Below are 18,030 nucleotides of genomic sequence, written 5' to 3' on the forward strand. Positions count from 1 at the left end.
CTTACACTGTCACAGGAATATGTACAGGGTAAGAGCAGTTTAGAGCCTTCAGTCTAAAGGAAGTGAGAAGCTTATTGGCATTGGTGTTCCATCAGGGAACTCAAAAACAAGAAGGAAATTAACAGACCCACAAAACAATTGAGGCTTCTGAATCCAGCACTATTTAGGCACTTTCCATCTGTGAGGGAAAGAAAAAGATGTGCAAACACATGACAGGTATCCTGATTCCCAGGCCAGTGCTGTCCACAAAGTCCATCCTTCATTCTTTGTGTCCTTCTCAGCTCAGGATGTTTTCAAATAAGTATTTTCCAAGGACAAATCCTCTTTCCTCTCTACTTCCAGTGAAGTTACAGAGATGAACCCTCATATTTCCTCAGCACAACCCCTCAAAATTTGTTTGCCCCAAGCAACTCTATATTAAAGATTAACTGTTATATTAAGGATTCTCCCTATATTTGTATTCAACCATACACCCTTGTAAGTACTCATCCAGTATAGCACCCAGAAGCTGCCCAAACACAATTCCCAAGTGTGATGTAAGTGAATACCTCTTTGTGGCATGGCTGTTAACAAGTTTTATAGAAATAAGAAAATAATACAAAATTTGCCTTGGAACAAACCTGAATGATAAAATCCCTTAGTGAACATTTTTGAGACATTGTTTTGGCATTTAATTTACAGCTTCCTAGTGTTTATCTCTTCACGTGGGATTTTACAAATTAACCATGAGTAGGACACACCCCACTTCATAATTCCCTTATCTTATTTAAATAGGAGACAGATAGCAACTTCTATACATGCTCACACCTTGCTAATAGTGATTTATTGAAAATTTCCTTATCACCTCCAGTTCCCACACAGGTGTTCTTGGTGATAAACTACTGAATGATATAAACAGTGATTTCAGGTAAAAAGTAACAATTAGTCAAAAGGAAAAGGTAAAAAAAAAAGAAAAAAAAAACACAAATTAAACCTCATTTGCTGAGAAGGATTTGGAGCTGAAAATACTCAAATACAAGACTATAAGTGTGAATTTTTTCAGTGAGACACATAATCCCTTGGACTTGCCTTTAGTAATGCTTGCTGTCACCTCTCACAACCCATAGGCAATTTCTCTTCCCTTTTGAGATGATCTTGATGGGCAATTCACAGATATGATAAGGAAATGTATGATATTCCCTTTGGTGTCAGGCAGTGCAGGTTTGTCTCCAGTGGGTGCTGTCACAGATAGGGTGTACAGCTATTCCTGAACAACAATGGTAGGAGAGTTATTCTGGAAGAGGAATTACTAAAAAAAGCTCTCTCCATTTTAGTTCTTCTGGGATTGTTCTTTCAGATGTAATAGAGAGCATTTAAGTATATTTAAACCAGCTAAACTGTGTTGCTGCTATTGTGCAATGAGCGTATTGAATACCTCAGGTCCACAGAAAATTGTGGAAGTTTGTGTTCTACATTGCCTTTGATTATTTTCTTTTCTGTATTCCAAAGAAAATCTTTATTTTATAGCCCTTACTAATTCCTTCCAAACAGACCACTAGAGGCCCCAAAAATAAAAGAAAATTCAAGCTTGTTTTTGCAGAAGTGCATGGCCAAGCCTTCGGTCCTGTGAAGGCCACAGCTTTCTGGGTGACAGGGTCACTAGAGACAAAACTGGAAACTTGAGCATGTGATGATGTTTTCAAAAATCAACCCTCTCACAATTTTCCACCATCTGCATTAATTATCCAATAATGGTATAAAGTAAGATTAGTAATTCATAAACTCTTTGATAAAATGTAAAAGAACAGAGTATCAGTTTAACAGAAGCAGGAATTCAAACATACATTAAATTTCCCAATAAGTATTCCAAGGTGGTGTCTCAGGCTTTTTCCAGAGCAACACTAACTGTGCTGTCTGTCAGGACAGGACTCTGGCTTTGCATTTATTATTCATGTGGTACCCAAGGGACTCAGTGGCTGCACTCAGCCAGGCAGACATCACCATGACTGGACAAGAGTATCTCAGTCTAAAGAACAACACTGCCATTCTCTTATCAATTCTTCTTAAAGTTTCTGCCAACTTACGGGCAATAAAATTATTTTCAAAAAGTGGTAATTTTGTTTTAGGGGAAAGAGTAATGCTTTTTTCCAGTGGCTTTTAGATTATTTCTATAGAACCAACAGAGTCCTGTTGAGTAGGGAAATTCTTCTTAGATTTTATATCAGACCTATCAAATTTCTCTGTTATTTCTGCCTCATATGCTTTCTGCAGTGGTTTTATGCCTCAGTTATATTCTCCACATATTGGTGTCTATTGAACTTCTGAAACTTGGAGTTAAATACCTGGTTAATAAGTCTGGGTTGTTTTGGGTTTTTTGTTGGTTTTGTTTTTGTTTTTTTATTTCATTCCCTTTCCCAAACGCCACCCAACAGTCAAAAAAAAATAATCTTCAATGCTTTCCATAGGTCAGGTGTTGTCTGGGTAGGTTTCTTCCAGCATCTACAAGAGGTACCAAGTTAATGACAGAGGTTTCTAGGCCCAGAATGCATGAATTACTAATGGAAGGGTCCAGTTTCTCAATAAGAAATGCAGGGTGCCACTACATAGGCACAGCCTGCCAGTGCACAGCTGAACAGCATCCTTAGCATATCTACTTAGCAAATATTGCTTTCTCAAACCCTCAAGGCAGATGGGATTTAGACCAAAAGTGCCGCTGGCCAAACATCTATTCCAAGGGCAATTATACAGAGTATCAAATATATTTGATTATTCCTAGGCATTCTTGATAAGCATCAGATATGCTTAACACTTCCTGGGAAATCTTTTCACAGGAACAGGGCCCCATAGGTATAATTCATCATGCATTAAGCAAATTGGAATAAATCTCTTGAAGCAACTTTGCATTCTTGAGATCTGTTGCATTGTTTTAATTTGGAGTGGCCACAAGCAATCACAGAGGTATTTTTTATTCTTGTTGCAGTTCTTATAACACTAGTGTTGGCTGTGGATTATGGCTCACACTCCAGCAGCACCAGTATTGTCTCATGTCCCTGACTCCTCCTTACTCTGCTCAGTCAGGGTCCAGTTGGATGCCACCATCTGTCAGAGTCCACGAGGAGGCATGGGGTCTGAGAGTGGATTCTCATGAGAAAGACAGCAATGTGAACAGGAAATGTCCCATCAGGAATCCTTTCTTGGGACGGGCTCCTGTGGAAAAGAACAAACCCTTATTGTCACTATTGCAGCTTCAGCTTTATATTCTTGTGCTCATCCTTTGATTCGTTCTCTCACCCCCCACTCTATTCCCATCCGATGGGTGGGAAACAGGATATTTTGTGAAATTCTTTCCTTCCTGTGGGTCTACATGACATCTTTAATTAGCAACTCTCTGCAATGGAAGTGAACAATTAGAAAGCGCAACTATCCTGTTGATGAGATCGTAATACAGTTGCTTTTTTAACAGGTATTTAAGGCATCACTTTCTGTCATTTACTAAGATCATTGATGTTATTATTTAAAAACATCACACACCAAAAAAAGTCTCTAAACACTTCCCTAAAGAACTAGTGATCAGGAAGAGCTTTACAAGCATTCTCTGCCTTTGTAACCCCTGACAGTTTTTTTGGTTTTTTTTTGTGATGCAAAGAGTGGTGAAAAGGAGACTCTGCCTTCTTCCATGGACGGAGCTCCAGCCAGCTGGCACCTGCCATTTTACCTGGAATAAGTAGAATACTTGTTTATTTAAAAACCTAAATGCAGGAGCCGATCAGGGTGATGTGTGCTTCTACAGAAAACCCCAGTGGCTGAAAAGATTTTTGTCAGGGTGGGATTTGACACTATGGAGGCACAGAAATCAGCAATGCCTTGGAAGAAGACCAAATATAGACAAACCTGGCATGCTCAGAGAACCTGGAACTAGTCCTTCCTTGTCTTGTCCTGTAGGCTGGTAGGTGTAAATGCTATTAAGCCTCATCTGGCAGGTCTGCCCTTAAATGCCAGCAGTCCAAGTGATAGCCCTCAACTTCTGGATGTCCCATAGTGTTGGACTCTCCCTCTCTTCCAGATCCACCAGGATTACATTTTCTTTTCCCACTGCTGCTCCAAGGGACATTAAGATGATCCTGCTTTCTGATTTTCCTTCCTTTTTTCCTTAGCTTCTTTTTATTAGTTTGAACCTCTGATGTTCTACCTGGCACCTGGGAGAACTCATGTACACCACTACAGAGCAACATACACTCATTTTGTGAAAACAAACAGTAACAACACAAGAAGCTAGATCAGAGAAAACCAGGATCTCTGAGCCAGCGTGACATTCCAAAATTTGGGGCTGTGAACTAAGAAAACTGCAGAACAAAGTACAGGGTTGTGCTTTTGCTAAAATATCTGTCATTTCCCAAAGGTGTTGGAAGGTTGGTGTGAAAACCCGGGTGGGATCTCACCAGGCTGTACATCACATCTGAGAAGACACAGACAGGAATGAGAAGATTTTCAGGCTGAGCTTGTGCGCCAAATCTCCCAACTGCTATCTCACACTGTCACAGCAACAGGTCTGTCTACAGCTGCTCCACAGCAAAAGCAACTGCAGGCACTGCCTCCTCATTTTCATACAGATCTAATCATGAAACAAGAATGTGCTTGGTCATATTTGTGCTGGGACTGCATGTCCTCAGCAAAGTTTGCACACCCCGATAAATTGGCTTGCAGTTGAAAATAGAAACTACTACTGTAATAACAGAACATCAATGCACATTTTTCTGAGCAAAGATTGCCAGGGTGTGAATATTGCTAATGGCATTTAGGGTCTTTATCTCATCTTGTAAAGTGTTATCAATCAAACTACAGGTGTTAAGCAGGTAAAAGCTGTAGTTTGAGGCGACAGATAAGAACTTTTCCCTTGGATCTTAAGCATTGTTTCCTACTAGACCTTTCCTGAGTGAAAGCGTCAGGATATCAAAGGGGAAAAGAAATACATATTTTTAGGCCTTGGGGCATGAGAGGGAGGGGATTTTGTAGATAGTTTCAGGAGATGAATTATCAGCCTCTCAGAATGACTTCAAATAGCAATCTCTTCCCCATCACAATCAGATGTTTATTAAATTTACCAAAGAATTTGCCTTTTTTTTTTCTTAAATAACAATATGCTAATAATATTAAAGCTATGTCTTGTGAACTTGTGAAGTATATGTGGAAAGAGAGGCAAGCATATTTGAGCTGCATAGCTTACCATACACCATAGGCAGCCAAAATAAATGGGTGGCTACATTGCACTGGGGCTTGTTTGATGTACTGGGATCTAATGCACATCACTTAGTTTGCTCCCAGCAAGTGTTATGCATAGTTAGTACACAGAAGGTAAAGAAATCAATTTCAAGGTTATAACTGAAAGCCACTATAAAATTCCACTATTACTGCCATGCTGTAAAGTACATATGTTACTGATTCCTCCGGCCTCTTTTACATGGGAGGTGACTTGGTGGCTCAGGGCCTCAGCCTTTTATCTGAATTCAGACCCTGCTCAAGGAATCTGTTGGCCTTACTTTGAGTCTCATTTTGGGTACAGAAATAGCTGCATTTATAGCAAGGAAAGGAAGATACCTATGCCTGGTTCTAGTTTGAATCACAAGTTTATAGTTTTGGGAGCTAAAAATCTGTAATTCAGAGCAACAGGTCTTTTTATGAAACAAACAAATTTTTTTAACAACTTTATGCTTTCTTCCTATTCCAAAAGGGAATGACCAAAATGAAAGATATAACTAAGGGTTACAAGTCCTAAACAGCTTAAAACCATGGGGAAAAGTAAAAGCCCTTTTCTCTGTGCAGTTGATCAGAGGCTTCAACTCATTTTTGAGGCAGGCAAACCCTTTGACAGTCATTTTACAGTCTGGGAAGAGAGGGTGGGATGCACCCAGGCACCTTACTTGGGGCGGGCACTGGGGCAGGCACTGGAAAGCAGAGGTCAGAAACTTGGCCCCACATTTCCAGTTTTGAGTTCCAGCTGCCCAACCTGAACTCTAAACCATGGGAACTGCAAGCCAAAACCAATCATGAAAAGAGAAAAAAAAAAAAAAAAAAAAACCTCTGCTAGGAAAAAGACCTGCAAAATTCTGTGCGTATAACCTGATATCTGATATCTGAGCTAGCTACCTTCTAACACAAACCACTGCAGAGGAAACAGCCAATCTCCTCACACACAGGTACATTTTTAAATGAGTGGATTTTGTCTGGATTTCAGCCAGAACGTTTATGTACTATAGGTTCAGTTAAAACATTTTAAATAATTATTTCATTTTGTAGTGATCACCCCCTAAGGCCACTCAATTTTCACAGAGTGATACAGTATTGCTTTTTCTAATGGTCTAAGTCTACTAAGCAAGGCAGTGTCCCTGGAAAGGTGAGAATTTTTTTGTGCCTTAAGAGACAGTAGGTCAAAACCCAAACACTGACTCTGAGCCCTTTGTATGCTGGAGAAAATAGCCCTGGACCTGTGAAGCCAAGCTGTGTCTGTGCCATGGTGTGGTCCAAATGTGGAGGAGTTCTTTCCAAAAGCCCAACTACAGCAGCAAGGGATACATGCCAGTTAATTTACCCCATTTATTACCTGAATCTAACCGTAGTTGATCAGCCTCTGAACTGAAGAACTCAATCTCAGTTACCAAGATTGACTGATTGGAGTAACTGAAGCAACCTTATTTAATGTTTGCCTTAAATGATCTGGCAATCTGATTCAGATAAGATTTCAAACAGTCTCTGTGCTTTTGATCTCAAATTAACTTCAGGATCAACTCAAGCTTGGTTCAGACACAGTAAAAAATTCTTTTAATTGTATCTTACACCGCAGCCATGCTCAAGCCATCTTCCTGATTCCACCAGATTAATTAAAATCTCACCTCTACCCAGTTGTGACAGTCTGAACTGTAGGACAGTGCTGGGAAGCTAAGGGGAGAAGTGAAACAGCACTTACAGAAACTCCTACGGCTGAAGAGTTGTTGCAAGAGGGAGAATCCTTGCTGCCTCTTTCTTTTAAATTGTGTGATTTCTTCTCTCTCTGGTACACAAAGAAAAGTGTCTGTGAGCAATAAGATCCAGAGACAACATGAGCAAATGACATTAAATTAGTTTATACAAGACAGCAGTGAAACCCCAATTCTACCAGTGAAAGCTCAAAGTGAGCCTGAGCCTTTAAGGAGCTCTCCTTCTGCCTTCTGTTCACTTCACAGCATGCTTCAGACAGAAATGCTTCTAACATTTTGAAGGCGTACACACAAGGGGTTTAATTTCTTTTAACATAAAACGACCTATTTTGTTATAAGTATTTGCTTTTAACAGCTCTGTTCCTTTGTGCATTCCTTTCCCAGGTACAGTACAGGTTCTTCAGGGCAACTCTAAAGACAATTTTCAACTTGGGAGCCTAACTATGAGTTTGCTAAACAACAGAGCTAAGCAGACAGAGAGATACCTATTAGAGTCAAGTTAATGCTGTAACTAACCTCATATAATAAACTCTCCCAGGCAGCCTATTTACAATTTGAGGGGAAACTATACCTTTGAAAATTGTTTTCTAAAGGTATTCTGGTTCTGGCTCACATTTCTCTGTTCATGGTTAGACTTTGTGGTATTAATTCCCTTTTTTTTTTTTTTTTTTTTTTTTTTTTTTTTTTTTTTCTAAGATAGGGAGGTATCCAGGCTCAGGTTTCTAGAAGTACATAGGTGTGAATAGCTGCAGATGTGTGCAATGGTACCTCAGGCTTGCTGAAATCCCTACCCATGACTTGCAGCTCTCTATTTATCATTTACCCTTTGCTGCTGTTGAAAGGGACAATAAACACTTTGAAAAAGCTGCTCCTAAGTAGCAAGATTACTTCAGAAGGTGAGTTTGAGGTTTTTAATTCCCTTAGAAATGCTCCACATATTTCACCTCAGGTCTACAGAAGTGTTTGTGTATCACCTAAAACCACAAGGCCTGATTTTGATTAGACTGTGGGTACCACTGCTAGGTTATTGTTTTAAGATAGCATCATGGAAAAACTTCAGTTATAACTTAATTAATTCAAACACTATCGTTACTTTTGAGTGGAAGCATTTTATCCAAGCAAAGGATCACCCCTGAATGACTGTATTTGTACTGCAGAACCACCAGGGCTCTAGGGTTCAGCTAAGGTCTGCATTCAAAGTTATTGCATTAACACTTATGTTATACTGCTGCCTACAGGTCCATATTTAAAATTAGGGTGTTATGCTAACTTATGTTTAAACAAGGCTCCTGTTGCAAAGCTTAGGAAACAAGCAAGATAAGAAAGGTATGGGAGAAGCTGAGCCCATTTTACTTTCCATGGCTATGTTTGTGTATGTAATTGAGTGCATTTCTTCCACTGCCCTGAAGCCACCACAGAGGGGCTGCTTTTGTAGAGAGCTACATTTGGGGATGCAGTTCAAGAGGAAGACAGGGGTTATGGTAGTGTCTGTATTAGAGGTGCTGTGGAGGAAAGCACAGGGACACCTGGAATGGCAGTCCTCCACAGGGCAGACAGGTAGGTATCTGATGATCTCTCCTGTGGTGTTTGTTGCAATCTGTGATTTCCCCTTGTGGAAACTGTACATTTTTTAAAGCAAATGTATATGTATTTTGAGGTTGGACACAGAATATAAGGACTGTCTTTTCCTAATTTGTGGTTTAAAGATCCCTTACAAGTAGCCTATAAATCTCAAGAGCTTGTCATGTTGCATCTCACTAATATATTGAAAAAAGGAATAACATATGCCACAGATTTCACCAGAATAGAAACACCATTCTTGCAGAGGCTAGAGTGGGAAAGGGTAGTTTTCCTTTCCAATTCATGTGTATAGTTCTGCTTTGGGTAACCAATTTAAATTGCTACACACATATTTTGAATTTAAAAATATTTTCTGAATGCAGGAAGAAGAAATTTCAACTTAGTGCCTGTAGGGGAGCCAGACACTTCTGCAAGCACTTCCTCTCCTCCCTACAGAACTGATTGATCTTGGCAACTTGGGATGCTGGTGGTTTCAGCTACAGCTAATAGTCGCTGAAATTATTTTCCTCCGTGTTCTGTAAACTACGCTATTTCTGCAAAAGGAGAATCCTTTATTTGAACAATTAGCAAACTGACATTTCCTAAGATCATATAAATTAATAGAAATGTTAGCATTTAGCACTCAAAATCCGCTGCACCCTGGAGGCAGGATAAGGTGTAAGTCAGCTCTAATTAAAGTTGTTTTATACCAGGCAGTCCCTGATGACTGCCACAATACTGTTTTCTGTGTAATTGTTGGTCAATTTGTTGCAATATATCATCAGGATTACTGAATTATTAGTTATAATTACAACTTCAGAGTCAATAGCAGTGTCACAGCAAGGGTAAGTAAACACCAGAAAATTATGAGAGATGGAAATACCTTTCTAACAGCTACATCATATTAGTAGTACAGAGACCACCCACTGTAACAGCTAGGCACAATGATAAATTCCTACTTGGAGAAAGTGGACTTGGATGTTTTTGCCTTAATGTTCTGCATTCATCTCAGTGACATCCCCCATAAGCTTCTCTTTGATTCCTGCCCACCAGCTGTGGAGCGCACATGTGAGGTAGTCTAAACTTGCTAAAACCCATACAATCTCCCACACTAAATTTTACAGCTACCAGTGACAAACCATCTGCACAGACCCATCCCCAAGGATGCCTCTCCCAAAGGTCTGCAGGTCATTCTTCAAGGATGCCTCTCCCAAAGGTCTGCAGGTCATTCTTCTATGGCTCTTTGGTCACCCCAAGTCCCATTTTCACACATGGCCTGGAGGATCAGGAGCCCACAGCCTGTGAGACAGGTACCAGTTCTCCATTCTCCAAAGGCACTATATACTTTTGATTCCTGATATGGTTGGCTGGTTATGACCTCTTGGGAAATTTGCCCCTTGTGTATTTCTGAGAATGGCAACAAAATGTCCTCTATGGAAGAAGTGTGATAGAAGTGTCTACTGCTTTTCGCAGAAGAACGTAGTATTTGATGTTACTACTTTGACTCACATGAGAGATACTTTTCAAAACTATTCACCATTTCAAAGGATGCATTAATTTTGGGGAAAAAAAGGAAAAAAGGAAAAAAAAAGTATTCTTCTGTAAGTCAAGTCCAGGACTTCCAGGAAATCCAAAGAAAAAATACTTCTGATAAGAAATTTCAAGTTTTACTCTAAGTTCAAGGTGTGTTGGGAAATGGACTGAGAGTTCAGTGTGTGGAAACATGACCTGTAACGTTCAGCATATACTGCAAGAACCAAAACCTAATTAGGGCAGTTGGTCAGGCTTTTAACTTATCTACCTAATCTCCAACCACAGCCTCAAAGGTTGAAAATGCGACTCCATCTTCTAAACCAAGAAACAAGTCATTAAAAATTCAGGCTGTACAACTAACATTGCACTCATTTAACAAAACAAGAGTTCAAAACATAAGAAGTTTAACTCCACATCAGAGACATTTCTGGAAACCGCAGACTTAACGAACTATCTTCCACTCCATTGGTTTCAAATGAAACAGGCACAGAGGCTTTCTTTGGCACAGCCTAACCCTGCTCAACCAGGTGTGGGTTTAAATTAAGCTGCCCTTGTGCAGGAATTTGAAGACAAACATACGTAAACTTTTTTTTTTGGTTTGTTTGGTTGCTTGTGTTTCAGAAATGTACCCGCAGTGGTGGCCCTGCTGAAGGCAGCCCGGACAGCTGGAACGGCAACGCGGAGCCAACCAGCCGAGTCACAGCCCTGGCTCTGCGCGAGCTCGTGCTCTGCTCTCACAGCCTGACTCAGTGGAAAAAAAGAAGTCTGTGGAAGCTCAAGCTACAGTGAGATGACAGGTGACTTCTGGGGGAAAAAACCCCTATAGCTGTAGCCCCACATCCATTTCTGGAAACTTGGCACAAGTCATTTGTGGGAGAGAAGGTATCGAGCAGAGCTGGCTGGGTGATGGTGGAATAAGTCCATTCCAAAACTGTGCAGGTTTTCCAATTTTTTTGTATGGTCTTGAAATGAAAACAAGAAATTTTAAAATGGAAGGGTGTGGAATTGTGTTGAAACATCTATTTCTGAGTTAGAGAGATCGAGTTTTCAGATCAGACATAACCAGAGACCTCAACCTGGGATACATAAAACTCCCCATTCATCAACACCAGCACCTCTGCAAAATGTTTTGGCATCCAAGAAGCAGCATATTTTAGTTAAATATATTTCATCAAACGTGTTCTGACGTATTCCAATCTTGAAATGTCATTGTGTCACCAGTTTGTGGAAAGATCAGTGTTTTTAAAAATCTCATAAAAATAAAGGACTGGAAAAGAAGCTGAGGAACAGTCAGTCACTCAAAAGACATTTGTCAGCAAAATTAAATATAAGTTCAGGCATATTCTGTTTCATCACATACTGTTCCTTTTAGGGGTGAGGCACTTAAGTAATTTCTCTATTTTGGAATGAGACTTCAAGACAAACAGTTTATCTTCAGTTTGGCAAAAGAAAGTTACATTAACGTCTATCAAGATGAAAGTGGCGCAAACCAGAATATTTTACAGCTTAAATACTGACTCTGTTCTTCAGCTATGTGTAAACTATTCATCTCACAGGATGCAATCAAATGTCACTGTCTCAATATGAGTTCCCAGTTATGTGGAAAACACAAATCCCTGTAATATGCACACACACACATATATAGTACCTATATATATACACACACACATATAAATATAATGTTTTCATGTATACACGTGGATGCAAACCACATCTGGACTACCATTAAAATACTTCTCCTACCTCCTCAATAACCACAGTTACAGTAATCCCTAGAAGGAACAGAGTAGGGCTAAGGTCAGCTGTCTCTGATCACCAGTGTTTGTACAAAGTGATTTCATGTTTCATTTGCACTAGAGATTGATATCAAGTTATAATTCTGGCTCAAAAGAATTTTTATGGAAGAAAAAAATGTTTGGAAGCTTGAAAGATTTTCCCAAAGGAAGGTTCAGGGAATAAATGAGAGCTTATTTATCGTTTTCAACAATTTTGCAAACTGGAAAACAGGGAGAAAATTCCCAATCTTGCTACTTAAAACACTGAATTATCAAAAGAAAGTCTGTATTGTATTTTTTCTGCTGAAATTAAAATATTTATTAAAAAAAGGGGGAAAACATAATGTGTAAAATTCAGTCTACTCTTCAGTGAAAATATTACAGTTTTTTCATTTTAAGACTGTTACCATCTTTTCACCAAGATGATTCCAAACATGATGTACATTTTCCATCAAGTTTGAAAGAGTATTTAAGAAACACCTTCATTTCCATGAGAGTTCATAGTTTGGGTTTTTATTCCTTTTTTTCCCCAAATGTTTTTATTGAAACAAATTTCAGCCTATTCTAGCTTGCATTTTGGATTCTCTCAAAATTCAAATTCAAAACTTCAAAGCAAGCCATCTCCGCAACCATTACTTTTGTAGGATTTTGATCAAAGCCATGGAAATTCCTGGTTCCACCCTGCAATAATGAATGGGCCCAGATTTCATTTGAAATCCAGCTCTGAGGAGCTGACTTACCCATCTGGTTTGCAAGAATCCTGCTGGCTTCACCTGACCCAAGAGCATCTACGCAGAGCAAAGCTCTCCTCCAACTGGAACGCATCCATGCAACACAGTCCCCATTCCCTCGATGTAGGGGGGCACCAACATTTGGCTGTCAACCTCCTGTTTACCAACCTTCTCCAAGTTCAGAAAGCTCCTTCTTTCTGCATCCTGAAGATCAAGGGGTTTTTGTTGGTTTTTTTTTTTTAGCAATTCACTAGATAGCTGTTTGCCTAAAGAGACCCTCCCACTGCTCTTTTATCCTCTGAAGGCAGGCCAATTTTCAACTACAGCCTGGTGGTTGCCTGGGTTAACCTCTGCCTTGTTTCATGAGGCTTAGAAACCCCAATACACCTTTCAAATGGCGTGTCTGATCACACTGCTCTGGCAGATAAGCAGAAAATCAGAATGAGCTTCTCCAGGTAAGCCCCAGCATGAAGGTACCGTCATCTTCCAGGAGGGGGGAATGCCTGGCAGGCAGGCGTGCAGGCGGGCAGGTTTGGAGATCAGTTACGATGGGGACACAGAAAAGGCAGCTGTGTAACAGCACAGCAACAACACTCTTCCAGTGCCTCTGCCAGGCAAGGCTGTGGTGCTTTCTTCTATGAGGAATTTGGGACGAATATCTTGAGAGCACTTTCAAATATTGCACATAAGAAGTTTAGGTGGCTGTTGAAGATGAAATTATCCCTACCTTGCTCTATATAGCTTATATTCAAGTATTTTAGATTTGAAACTTCATGTTTCAGTTCAAGGCCTTTATTCTGTAAGTTTTCCAACTGTTTGTAGGATTTTTCCATCTTGCTGGTAGCCTCTTCCTCCTCTCTCACCATGACCGGTGAAATTGCCACAGTCCTGCGCAATAACATGGCAAAAAACATGGGTTACTACAACTTGGTTTCTAGTTTCCATTCTTTATGTTTCTTCAGGTTCAAACGCAAACTTCAGTGCACAGAAAAATTTTGGTCTTGCAGTTGGTTCAGACTGTTTTCACAAACTAAATTGTCTTTTGAGTGAGGGGTGACATCCAGAAGAGCCTCTGAGTTTTCCAAACTGACTCTGGGGATCTAATTACTCCTTTGGATACCTGGCTTTCCTGAGGCAAAAGCTCTCTTTTTCAAATCAGGATGTGTTCAAAATAAGTACAATTGAATGAAAAAAAGAAAAAACCCAAACCCAAAAAATCCAAAACAAAACAAAAAATCCTCCAACAACTTTCAGCTTGGCATTTCAAGTGATTTTTTTCAACTTCAAAAACACAGTTCAGAATTCTCCACCAAATCCCCACTATTTAGGTCTCTATTCTCTTGTGTGCCTTTCACAACTTTTCCCAAAACCCTAACCAGACATGTAACCATCTCCAAATCCGCTGAGGCCAGTGGGAGCAGATCCATGCCCCTGCAGCACACAGCAACTCAGCTGCTCAGATTCCTTCCACAGCGTGGCCTGCAAAAGAAATTGTTTCAAGGTGTACAAAGCATTTTCTGCCTGTTGCTGTTGGCAGGGGAAAACTGCCATGGAGCTGTTGCCAGGGGAAGGAAGAAATAAAATCCCCTCAGGAGAGAAAAGAACACACAGGTAGAGAAGGGGGAGTGGGGTGGGAGGCATGGGGTCCCCCGTGGGACCCAGCCCTCACTTGGAAATAAGATGAGCTTGCTGTTGCAAGCACGGGGTTTGGCCAAGATCCTCCTGTGTGCACCTGAGCATCTCTGTATGTGGATGTCTGCCACACACTGAGGGTTCCTCCTTGCCCCTCTGAGCCTTGGGTGTGAGGCCTCCTTGAGAAAGTCTTTCAAAAGCAGTGACTCTTACCCTGCTTCCTGGCTAATTGCTGCCTAATGGCACATCAAGGTGGGCACCCACAACGCTTCACTGTCTGGGAACACAAGTGGCTGCATAGGAGCACAGCCCTTCTGCAAACACTTGGGTGGCTTGGGAAGCCTTGCCTGGGTCTGCCCCTTGTTCCCAACCCAAAACACGCTGAAGTGCTTTCTCACCCACGCTGATTTGCTGATACCCATTTATGGTACAAGAAACTGGACTGCAGACCATGAGGCAGCAATTTTAAAATCTTTAAACACCCTTCCTATCCCCATGCAGCCAAATCTTCTTGGAGTGTGATGAAACAGCTTTGAAAGGGAAGGAAGCCACACAGAGGCAGTGAGTCGAGAGATGGAGAGCAAAAGCCATGGGAAAGGTCTGGGGCCTGATAGTCCTTCCCTTGATCTCAAGTCTTAAATTTTCTGTTGTATCTATGGTTTCCCCAGAAGGTTTTTCTCCAGCTACTGCAGCAGGTATACCCATGCTCATTACCCATGCTCATATTATAGTAGCAGGAATCATATGAGAATCCAAATTCTTTAAATGTTAATGCAAAAAAAAAAAAAAAAGGCTCAAAAAAATTAGATACACAATCTCATTTATCTTCATTCATTTTGGGGTCATGCATATATGAAACTTCCTCTTCTGTAACTTCTTTCACAGTGTCCCACAGAGCCCTCCTGCAGATAGTCCCAGCAGTAACAAAACAATGCTGTCCTTGCTGAATGACAGCACCATTCTTGTCACTCTGCTGAGTGGGTGCCTAAAACAGGCACTTTGCCCCTCCATTAATTATTTTCTCATCACTCTCTGAAAAAACATTGCACCTTCCAAAGAATGAGACTGAGTATCAAAAAGGGATATTCCTGAGCAGAAGATTTTACAGTTTACTTCAGTATACCATAGATTAAAAAATTTAGTTTTTCTTACCTATCTTATTGAATGGAGTTTTTCAAACTCTTTCAATGGATTCTTTGCTCCAGAGTAAGTGTTAGTTCCAAACCAAAGTTTTATGCAACAAAGCTCACTAAAAGACAGAAAAAATTTCATAAATTTTATAGCTGGTTTGCAACTAGGCTTATTTTCCAACTAAATTCTCTTTGATCTGATAATTCAATGCTGCATTTTGAAGCAAGTTCTACTACTACTAATACTCGAAAATTGTTGCCCAATGTCACACAGAGACTGTATTTTTCAAATATTAATTCACAGCTTTCATTTTAAGGACATGTTTATAGAGGCTGAAAGGAAGTTCAGATAAAGTTGTTGCATTGTGGCAATATGTGAAATGAATTGTTTTAATAGGAAAGAAGTTTAAGATAATCTCTCGGCCTTATTTCCTTTACTGGTTAAACCCCTTTGGTCACGTCTGTGAGAGCAATGCTGGCCACTTTTGTTTATTTTTCTTTAACTGAAAATTTTTAACCCTAAAAGTAAAGGAGAAAAAGTTTGTCCAAGGGGCTTCATGCTATGCCAGCGTGAGTCCTTTTCCAGTTGCAGATGCCTCACTAAGCCAGTGAAGTGATGATTTTTGCCTTCCTATCTGAATTTCTGTGTTCCATTTGTTGTAGCACCATCTGCAAAGGGAAGATTGGCATCGCCATGTGCCAAGTCCAGAGACACATGAAAGGAGGATCTAACTGTAGCCAACCAGAAAAATTGTAAAGCTGATGGAAACAGGATAGGCCTGACAAGAAGAGAGGAACTCTTCAGAGGAGCTGTCAGGCAGAAAACTAGAAGTGAGGAGATTGTACAGCACCAGCAAAAGTATAACACTACTTTCTTAAACCACAGGATAAAGGTTAGGATTTTGGTGGTGAAGTCAGAGCAGAGGTCTGAAATCCAGAGGCTGCTGTCAACCAAGATTCTTGTGGTCTATGTCTTAAGCAGATAAAAAGAGAGCTCCCATTCCTGGATGACTGCCAAACTTTTCCTTCTCCATTGGTTTCTTTTTTCCCAGCAGAGAGGGCTAGACAGTTAGATATATAGCTACGTAGGATTTTTTTTTCAAATACCACAATGTTAAAAATGTGAGGTGGACTAGCCAGACAATAAGTTTCTACTGATCTGTTACCTAACAGACCAGAAACCAGGGACTGTTTCCAGTAACATTATCTATGTTTTCTGGATTTTACCTTTCTCAGGACAGAAAACTCCCTGTTTCCCGCACAAGTGTTCCTCATGGCTGAGGAGTCTGAGAGTGCAGTGCTGCATCTGAGGTCTGAGGTTGCTAAATCAGCAGTCTTGGAGCTCACCCAGGTGCCTGTTTTGTGCAGACATGTCACCAACATGCCCTACATCCACCTCTGGCAATGTGCACACTTGTCCTCCTGCTTGTCAGGCACAATGGGTCACCTCAGGTTTGCGGGAGATCCCTGCAGAGACTAAGGACTTCCACGAGGTACTTGGACCATGTAGGCACAAAACCTTTTCTCAGAGACTGTTCCTTATCTCAGACACAGCAAAACATTATTAGCTCAGCTACAGGTAGCCAAACCTGACTGGAAGGCTTTCTGCCAGTTTGCTTGTGGCTGGCAGCCTCTGCCAGACCACTCACAATGACACTCTTCAACCACAAAACGTACAAGTCATAATGCACAACGCACTTGAGCATTAACAGAGGTGTTACAACATGGATTTACTTATGCCAATCACACTCTTAAGGAACCCTTGCAGACGTCACCGGGCTCTGAAAGATTTCCAGTAATATCAAGGAACAAACAAAAAACCCCACAGCTTCATTTCCCAATATCAAAGGGAGAATTTGCCGATAGCACAGCAGCAAGCCACGCTGACTGTGAGCAAACAAGCTCAGTTCTGCATTGCCTACATCTAACTTTTGTTGAGGTACCTAACTTTGATCTTTGATAAATGAAAATGTTTGCAGGTATCTTCTTCTTATGCTCTTTCTGGAAATCCTGCACATTTGAAGATTTGGTGAGCTGGCCTGACTAACACGTTCATGAATGCTGACATTTAGTTCACAGTTACCAGTGAGGTATGACCTGAGTTATTTTTCTCACAGTTACCAGTGAGGTATGACCTGAGTTATTTTTCTCAAGACCACAATCACACCCAGTTCTGCAACTGAATTGATTTTAACATAAGTGAAAATATTTTTGTGTTTAGATATGACAGAGAATAATATGCATACCTTTGTCCAACAAAAGGAAAGTTCATGTCTCCAAAGCTGAGAGCTAATGCTCTGTGGTCTCTGTCTTCAAAGCACTTGAGTGTGAAAGCAGACACTTCAGTTGCTTTAGCCTACACCAAAAGGCAGATGCCAGGGATGCACAGTGTCACTGCTGCACTGGTTCATTCATTACAACCTTTTCAGCTCACTTTCTGTAGAAACAAAGAGAAGCAGACGTGCCAGGGGACACTTTTGCAAGGGTACAACTTATACAACAACTTCCTCGTTTTAATTATCTAAGTGGTAGGTGGGTGGAGCACCTTCATAATTTGCTTTTCTCTTTTATTACTGAAATAAAATATCTGAAATATCTGAGGGAGCTGGGAGAGAGGTCGCTCTTGTTGCATTCCTTTGCAGGCAGCATAGCTATTTCAGGGACACTTGTCCACAGGAAAATCCGTAAACGCTTTTTAACAGGTCCCCAGGTAGTGGAG

General features: G+C 40.6%; 2 long non-coding RNA genes across 2 annotated transcripts; both read right to left on the reverse strand.

The window, feature by feature from the left end:
* Nucleotides 1–2,999: 2,999 nt before the first annotated feature.
* LOC131092381 (uncharacterized) lies at nt 3,000–12,741 on the reverse strand. Its single transcript, XR_009115488.1, has 3 exons — nt 12,559–12,741; nt 6,941–7,024; nt 3,000–3,186 (listed from the first exon to the last, which is right to left on the reverse strand). It is a non-coding gene; the product is annotated as an uncharacterized LOC131092381 (long non-coding RNA).
* A 540-nt stretch (nt 12,742–13,281) lies between these two features.
* LOC131092374 (uncharacterized) lies at nt 13,282–17,711 on the reverse strand. Its single transcript, XR_009115487.1, has 3 exons — nt 17,558–17,711; nt 15,334–15,430; nt 13,282–13,437 (listed from the first exon to the last, which is right to left on the reverse strand). It is a non-coding gene; the product is annotated as an uncharacterized LOC131092374 (long non-coding RNA).
* Nucleotides 17,712–18,030: the final 319 nt, after the last annotated feature.

Source organism: Melospiza georgiana, chromosome 1, assembly GCF_028018845.1.
Source record: "Melospiza georgiana isolate bMelGeo1 chromosome 1, bMelGeo1.pri, whole genome shotgun sequence".
Lineage (NCBI taxonomy): Eukaryota > Metazoa > Chordata > Aves > Passeriformes > Passerellidae > Melospiza > Melospiza georgiana.